Here is an 8,772-nt window from a genome sequence, read left to right as displayed (position 1 = left end):
CATGGGTTTACCACTAGATGCCTGTAATAGCTCTAAATGGAGATGCTTGTGAATTCTAGTTGTTTTTGGACCAAATTACTTACTTTTAAGATGTGGATTGATTGTATTTTTTTAGAAATTGTCAAAAAACTTTTTGCCAAGGTTTATAACATTTTATTAATTATTATTTTAATAATTTTAATAATTATTATATTAATTATATATATATATATTAATTATAATTATTAATTATGTTATGTTTTTCACTCTTGATGTTTTAGAGTTTCACCCCTTCATTGCTGAGCACTTTTTTTCTGCATCGTGGCCAATTTGTAGCGAATTTTTGAGTTTTTGTCAATTTCCCATTCATTTCCTATGGGGGTCATTTTTGACCGAAGACCATGAGTGTGACTATTTTTTTTACGACCACTTAGCATTCTCGGATCATGACCTCAATTTCTTTCTGTGTTCACAACATACCTAATGCCAGAAAAGTCACCAAGTTTCGTAACATTCCAATGAAGCTGTGATTTTTAAAAATTCAAAACAGATTTTTTGTAATCTGAATTTATTGGTGTGTATGTGTATACAAGTGTGTTTCTATGTGTGTGTGTGTGGGTGGGTGTGAATTTTTTGCACTCTTGATGTTGTAGAGTGTCACCCCTTTACTGCGGTGTACTTTTTTTTAGAATCGTGGCCGATTTGTAGATTGTACAGACACAAATTCAGAGAATTTTTGTGTTTTTGTAAATTTCCCATTCATTTCCTATGGGTCGGTCATTTTTGACCGAAGGCACTGAGTGTGACTATTTTTTTTACGACCACTTAGCATGCTCGGATCATGACCTCAATTTTTTTTTGCATACATATACCTAATGCCATAAAAGTCACCAAGTATCATAACCTTCCGATGAAGCTGTGATTTTTTAAAATTCAAAACAGAAATTTTTTCGGTCAGAAGTGACCGAAGACTCTCTGAGGGTTAAGGTTAAAAATAACAAATTATATATAATGCGTTTTTTTTATTATAATAACAACATTATTTAATGATATAAGTAAAAATATAATAAACATGCAATATAGTATTTAGCAAAATACTCTCTATAGCTCTTTTTTTCTAGCCAACTAACATTATGGTCATTAAATGGCTTTCCTGAGGTAAATGTTATGTGACATAATTGTTCTCCAGCTGTTTTATTGACCCCTTTGATTGATGGGTCGATATTATGTATGAGGAATATACATTTCGGTAAGTTGTACTGTATCTTTCAACAGTGTTCATTCGTGTTTAACGTTATTTACTATCAGCTAGAGATGACCGGTTGACGTGCTGCTAGGGATCTGTCGCGTCACATTTACAAGCGCCAAAACGGTATTTATTGTATGAATTTCGTAATAAAAGTGACAGAATCTGAGAGCTGAGATTTTTTTATATCATAACTAACCTGCTCTGTCTAGTCTGTCGGTCTCCGTGTCCTCTTTGCTTTGCGATTTTTCTGTGCATGAGAAAATGGATGTGTGGCATGAGAGCGTGTGAAAAGTGTCAATTGCGTGAGTCTCACAGTGAATGCGTGAGAGTTGGCAGCTATGTAAAGTTACGGTACATCCGATAAGGTGCTTAGCATTCGTTCAAATTCGTAGCATGCGTTGTTGCGTGTTGCGCTTCATTGGTTGTCTTGCAATGTGCCTGCTTAGATGCTGTCGAATCAAAACAACGTGGGACTACAGTGATTGGATGTCGTGCAGGCAGCGCGCGTGCTCTCTGCATGCATACAGGTGGTGCACATTTTTTCACAGATGCAGATAAACAGAGAGCGGCGCGGCCGTGTGAAAATTTTTTCCCCAGTTTTCATGGGAAGTAGCAAGTCTTCTCGAGTCAAAAGGCGCAAGTCCAAGTGAAGTCACGAGTCATTGATGTTAAAGTCCAAGTCGAGTTGCAAGTCTTTGTACATTTTGTCGAGTCGAGTCTGAAGTCATCAAATTCATGACTCGAGTCTGACTCGAGTCCAAGTCACATGACTCGAGTCCACACCTCTGGTTGTAATAACCTGACTGTCTGTCTGGAAGGGGAACATGTTCTATGGCCCCTTTGTCCAGTAGATTTTTTTTTTTCCCCAGCAGTTCAGATTGGTGCACCTATCATAGTCTGCAAAGCAGCACCAGCATGACTTGATGACTGGAACGCCTTCCCTACCAGAGTGAATGTTGTTTTGCACGGCTTGGTGGGGAGTGCTGACTTTTTAAGTGACGATGAGCTCCCAGAAGAAATAGCCCAAGAACATCTCTTCTTACTGGGGCATCAACGTATAACCACATGCCCTTTCACCTACGATAGTCGAATAAGTCAACGTCGAGGGCACAAAGACACATGAAAAGGGGAGAAACCGTCGCTGAGGCCCCTCCCCCTGGCCACCACACAGAAATCTGCTCTAACTTCGAGCGCTCTTTCTCCTGTGGCCAGTCTAGCTGTAATCTGGCCACTGCATGAGTGGCCACCTCAAGGATCTCCACAAGTGCTTCATCGCGGGAACTCTTTTTTTTCGTTTCAGAGAAAGAGGAAGAGAGTGAGAAAAGTATTTTCCTGCTTGACAAAACTAACTCCTAGCAAAAGGGATAGTTTGAGAAGTTTGACCAGCACACAAAACGATTCTGGAGACAAAAGAACCTGATAAGCGCACCTGGCATACATCGGTTTATAGCCTCTGACGTACCCATTCTGATGATGTCATCATCATACTTTATTTAAATTGTGTTCATTCCTGTTGCCTGTCTTCAAACTGGCAACCCGTGTGAGCGTCGAGTCTGACACTCCAATATCTCTCCAATATTTAGAATTTGGACTGCAGTACCCATTTCAACCGCAAGCTGTCAATCTTATATACTGCACCTTTAATCTTTGTTAACTTTATTTAATAAAAAATACAGCTGTTCATGTTACTTCACAGTTTGCAGTAACTAATGTTAAGAAATACAACTTATAATTTGAATAATGTATTAGTAAATGTTGAAATTACCAATAACAAACATTAACATTATCAAAGATTAGTAAAGTGCAGATCATTTTTAGTTAACTAATGTAGTTAACTAATGTTAGTTAACTAATGTAGTTAACTAATTGTGGCGATATTATAAGCAAGGAGTTTAGGATCACTTAAATTCGTACCAGACTACGCCACCCTGGTGGAGGGCCAGGAAAATTACCCCCCCCCCCCCCCCCCCCCCAAAAAAAAGACACACAGGTAAGTAGTACCCACCGAGGGCAAAGATATCACCCAGTGAGACAGGGGTCACAATACAAAATATACTTTATTTTAATAAAACATCACAATCATCCTTAAAAACACACCACAGAAAAATACTTCTCCAGGGCCAGGCTCCACAGGAACAAGGCAGGCCAGGCATACGTAAGAGGTCGTCCAGCCCTACTTAAATTCACCCCAAAATCAGACTGCAAAGCACTGCAAGACAATTGTGCCAATACACATTATACACTGTGAAGTACACGCCTCTAGGTCAAGGCAACCGGCCTCCCCCGTTCCACATCGAATCCTACTGGCTCCTGGAGACAAACAAAAGGCTGTTAGTTAGCTACTGATTAAATGAGACAATTATACTACAAACACTCAATAAAACATACAAACACAAAAATGGCACATCAAGGACGCTCCTGCCTCCTGACCAGATAGGGATACGCAGAGAGCAGTGCCTGATTGGTCACCTACACAATCCAGCTCAAAATGGTCACAATAAATTACACAAAGAAAACCATAACTGAATGTGAAATAATGTTGAGGAAAATAACCCCAAAAAAACAAAACAAAATTACTACTAATAATAGCCAACATACAGATGTTGCAAAAAAAATCCCACACGACAAAACAAGAGAAGAGTAAGCTGGAATTCCAAAACCAAAGAAAACTAAATAAATCAAAATAATAAACCCAGCGGCATCTCTTTATAACGTCCTCCCACTAGATAGGGTTTCAGATGGGGAAATTCCCGTTCCCTTTAACAATAAAAACACTAAATGTTAAACTAAATCTATAAGATCCAAAATGAAAAAGGGATGAGATACTTGCGACCCAGTGTGGTTACTCACAATGCGCCGCAGCCAGCACTCACACACCCGCAATTTTGACTGTTAGCATGAGCAGTACATCTCTTTCCCTTTAACAAAACACTGAACATTAAACTAAATCTATAAAATCCCCAGTGAAAAAGGGAACGATACTTACGATTTTTAGATGAACAGAAGAACACCGCCCAAACGCCTGGCGTATAGTTATTCAATGCGCCGCAGCTCGATCCGCCAGCCAGCCAGCACTCACACACCCACTATGTTAACTGAGATCGCATACAGCCACCATTCCTCACAATGCCTATGCCACCAGTAATGCTATAAATCAAACTATAAATAGTACAGATTACAAGAGAGCAGTCCACCTCATTACAAAATATTGCTATCCTTAACATACCTGACGATGACGATGACAATAACGGGAACGGGAACGGGAACGGGAACGCCAGGGCGGGGGAAAGCCCGGAATCAGCAAGCCACGTCTTTAAATACTACAGGTGCTCCCACCTCATTGGTCTTCTACCCACCCTCTAATAAACCAATAAACGAGCTCCTTTACCCTGCCACATATGTTAACAAATGAATGTAGTTAACTAATGTAATGTAGTTACACTGCATGAAAATTGGGATTTCCGACCCCGTAAACGGCCGTAAATCTCCCTAATTTTCGGCAGTTAACGACAATTTACAGCCTGTGAACGTCGCGTTCGTCTGTGCCGAATATTGCCGGAAACGAACCATGACGTATGCAGAGCGCTCGCGCCGGAGGTGTGAATGGCTCTAATTACCATATGAATAGCAGCTCCCGCCAGAGAAAGGCTTGAATTTCCTCACTCACTATTGGTTGAACCCACGTGGTTTAAACAAGAAAAATCACTCGTGATTGGTTGGCAGATCTGTTACTATTGGTCACCCTCGCTCATTATAAATTCAAAAAATTATAATATTCATATAAATAATAATATATAAATTATTTTTTTATATTCATAATATGCTATTCTGTGGTATATTCATGTCATTGTTAACCTATGGACTACACTATTACCATCAAGGACATGAATTTATAAAGGAAAGGAAAATTTGCCAGGGACATGCTGTTTATTCAAAGAAAGAGCTTTATTAGCACAGACACAAAACAATATACACCTATGTACAAAGCATAGATCATCTGCACACACAACAAATTAGAAGCTCAGTGTCTGTTTTCATCTTCGGAGCTGTAGGTGACCAGCGGCGTTCTCTCTGAATTCGATCCACTTTGAAAACGTCTGTGGTGCGTTGCCCTGTATTTAGGAGTCGCCTCTAATCTCGACTGCAGCGTAGCACAGAGCTCTGTGAGCTCCTGGCTGGTGGTTGAACTTCATCGGACATCAGATCTATGGTGGCGCACTTCCAAATGCCCACGTCATCCTCACCTAGCACACCGTCTCGCTTCTAGCAGCTGTAAAAACAACCAATACAGACAATCAGTACTGTGATGCACTGTGTATGGACACAAAACATCTATTAATGCACGTGAAAAATAGTCACCCTCTTACCCTCTTTCTTCTCGCTCGACTCCGAGCTGAACTCTTCACAGCTTCGGCCTGCAATGCCAGATCTGGTTGTTTGTACCTGAAGCTCCTGCGTACTGTCTCGTAGTCTGTCTTACAGGCAGCTGGAAAACAATTAAATGAGAGTGATATGAATAAAAACAACGCAAGTCACAGTAAAATGAAACAAGGAGAAAATAGTAAAAGTTACTTACAATGTCGTCATGATTAGTGTCATGAAAATCTGGACTTGCAGACATAGCTCTGAGTAAATGTGAGGTTACGCCCTCGTTATGAGGCGAGGTTACTCTATGGAAACAAAATGTATGATTAAGATCGTAAACTATAACAGATTTTTTTTCTTATACAAGAGAATGAAAGCATATTCTTTGAATCTTACCTTTAAAATGTTTGTAAGTTTTTATGAAAGTAAAAAAATAAAAGAATGTAAGATTCTTTTTTTTTTTTTTTTTACCTTGCTCCAGTTCGTAGCGCCCACAATTTGTCTCAGAGTTGTGAAGATGGCATACTGCTTCCTGTAAATTACAGGATTATTTACAATTATTAAACATAATAGCCATCAATCCCATGACCTCTTGCTTTATGATGAAATCATGAAAAACAGAATATTCTTACATTTCACAAGGCCTGACAAAATACAGCTGCAGGTAACTAGCGGCATTCTGTCTGAATTCGGTCCATTTTGCAGACGTCTGTGGTGCGTTGCCCTGTACTTTGGAGTCGCCTCTAATCTCGACTGCAGCGTAGCACAGAGCTCGGTGAGCTCCTGGCTGCGACAGGACGGAGGTCGCACAATCCATCCAGACACCCCGCCGAAGATGCCGTCTTCCTCATCAGACATCAGGTCTATGGAAGCACACTTCCGAAGGCCCACCTCATCCTCAGCTAGCACACTCTGTCTCGCTTTTAGCAGCTGTTAAAACCAATAAAGACAATCAATACTGCGCAATGCACTGCGTATAGACAACACACATCTATTAATGCACCTGAAAAATAGTCACATTGACCAAAAACGAATCTAATCTAATAAATCTTACCGTCTTTCTTCTCGCTCGACTCCGAGCTGAATTCACCACAGCTTCCGCCTGCAATGCAAGATCTGGTTGTTTGTACCTGAAGCTCCTGCGCACTGTCGTGTAATATGTCTTAAAGGCAGCTGGAAAACAATTAATTGAGAGTGATATTAATAAGAACAACATAAGTCACAGTAAAATTAAACAAAGGAGAAAAAATGCAACCGGGTGAAATTGCAGAAAAACACACCGGAAGCAAACTATGCTTTTTGAAATTGGGGTTTTATTCTGACTGCTGTTTAAAATAAGTGACAGCGGTCAATGGAAGCACAATTAAACAGATAAAAATCTGATTAAGAAAAAAGTTTGCCTTGTTCGAAGAGATTTCACACAAAAAAAAATTTGATTTCACTAGTAAAAAAAAAAGAAAAGAAATTGTATTAACAGTTTACAGTAAATTTGAAGATGACAATCAAATGTCACAAAAAGCTTAACCAGTGGATCAATGCCCAAATCCACAAAATACTTAATTCAAACTGAAATGCAGTGTAATACACTGCAACTGGTCAGATTTAAATTGATTTCTCCAAACCAAAATATGTTAGGCTACAATTAAATACGATAACACAAACTGGAATACGGCAGTGGCTGAGGTAACTTAGGCCTAAGTTACAAGAGAAATAAAAGCACTTTAACAAAGCCACAACCCACGTTTAATCATGCCATGCGGAACCAGAAATATAACCATAAAGTTATACTGTATAATCACAGAATATAGATTCAACTCATTAACAGATTTATCAAATAAACATGCCATCAGTAATTTCCCCCATAAACCATAAAACGTACATACCCAATCCTTTACCGTCCGATCACCACGAGGTTCAATCGTCACACATGCGCTCCAAATAAATCTATAAACAAAAATGTACACATCCAATGTTCTTTTAACTTCGCTTCACAACTTATTTGTGCATATTAAAGATATTGGAGTAATATTTACCAAGAAAGAAGAATGTATAACACAGAATCCGATCGATGCACGCACCGTCATGGAGCTCTCCTGAACAATGAAAAATGGCTGCCGCTCTCTGGTCGCGCGCACGCGTCCAGCACAAGTGAATAGTATCGCGAGAAGAGAGGGATTTCTTAAAGGGGCCACAAACATTTTTAAAGCAAAATAGAAACGAGGTACATTTTATGTAAACAACTCTAATCGTAGTTGTAACTCTATATGTACAGTAGGCATAATTCTTGTCATTGCGTATGTGTATGCAGCATGAGTCAAATACAATCTTCTGTTCGTGTTGTATTATGCACAGTGGTTGGGCTCTAAGAGATTGTGATGCTGTTTGCATGGAATGCACATTTTACCTTTGTGGCAAAGCCTGATTGAAATTAATTGTTGAAATGGTTTTGTGTCTTTTTTACATAACATTGGTGCTAATGACACATAGTAACTAATCTAGCTACTTTCATTAAATATATCAATTTAAGCTAAAATGTAAGAGGGTCATTCTATGAAAATGTCAATTTTTCTGTCCCTAGCCTTTACAAAAATATTACACTTAAAAAACACTTTAGGGTTACAATTTCTTTACATTTTAAAATAAAACAATATGTTATTTGAACAATTACACCCTCTTGAGCCATCAATGTGGCAATATTTGATTTTTATGAATTATATAGAATTTCAAGCACCACAGAAGTGCTCGTCCCCACAGTCATGTACAGAGGGAAAATGCTTTATTTTGAGGTCAATAACAGATTTTTACACCATTTAAAATACAATAATGTATACATAACTATCAAATATATTATGTAAATGATATATATAAAAAAAATGCAGAATACATATTATAAAATTTATAATGAAAGTAGTGGTCCCCTGGAGTTGTGTCACTGGTGTTACTGTTAAACAAAAATCTCTTATTTTGAAATAAAAATCACACTGCTATAGCTTATGTTTGTATGCAGGCCTACGGAATTTATATTCACAATACTTAATAACTAATATTATTTTATTGCATTTATATTAGTTGTTTGAAGAGTTACAAAAAAGCGGTCGGTCTTAACACAAGTTTCAGCCGGCAAGTCGGTCGGACTAAAAGGGGGAAAAAATAAATAATTGGGTCGGTAGGCTACTAAA

General features: G+C 38.6%; 1 long non-coding RNA gene across 1 annotated transcript; it reads right to left on the bottom strand.

Annotated features, from left to right (window-relative positions):
• Window positions 1–5,125: 5,125 nt before the first annotated feature.
• LOC311305233 lies at window positions 5,126–8,052 on the bottom strand. The gene is made up of 6 exons (XR_014629983.1): window positions 7,477–8,052; window positions 6,648–6,766; window positions 6,226–6,523; window positions 6,065–6,125; window positions 5,596–5,898; window positions 5,126–5,498 (listed from the first exon to the last, which is right to left on the bottom strand). It is a non-coding gene; the product is annotated as an uncharacterized lncRNA (long non-coding RNA).
• Window positions 8,053–8,772: the final 720 nt, after the last annotated feature.

This window comes from Rutilus rutilus (genome assembly GCF_951802725.1).
Source record: "Rutilus rutilus genome assembly, chromosome: 15".
NCBI lineage: Eukaryota > Metazoa > Chordata > Actinopteri > Cypriniformes > Leuciscidae > Rutilus > Rutilus rutilus.
This window is presented reverse-complemented; position numbering and strand designations above follow the sequence as displayed.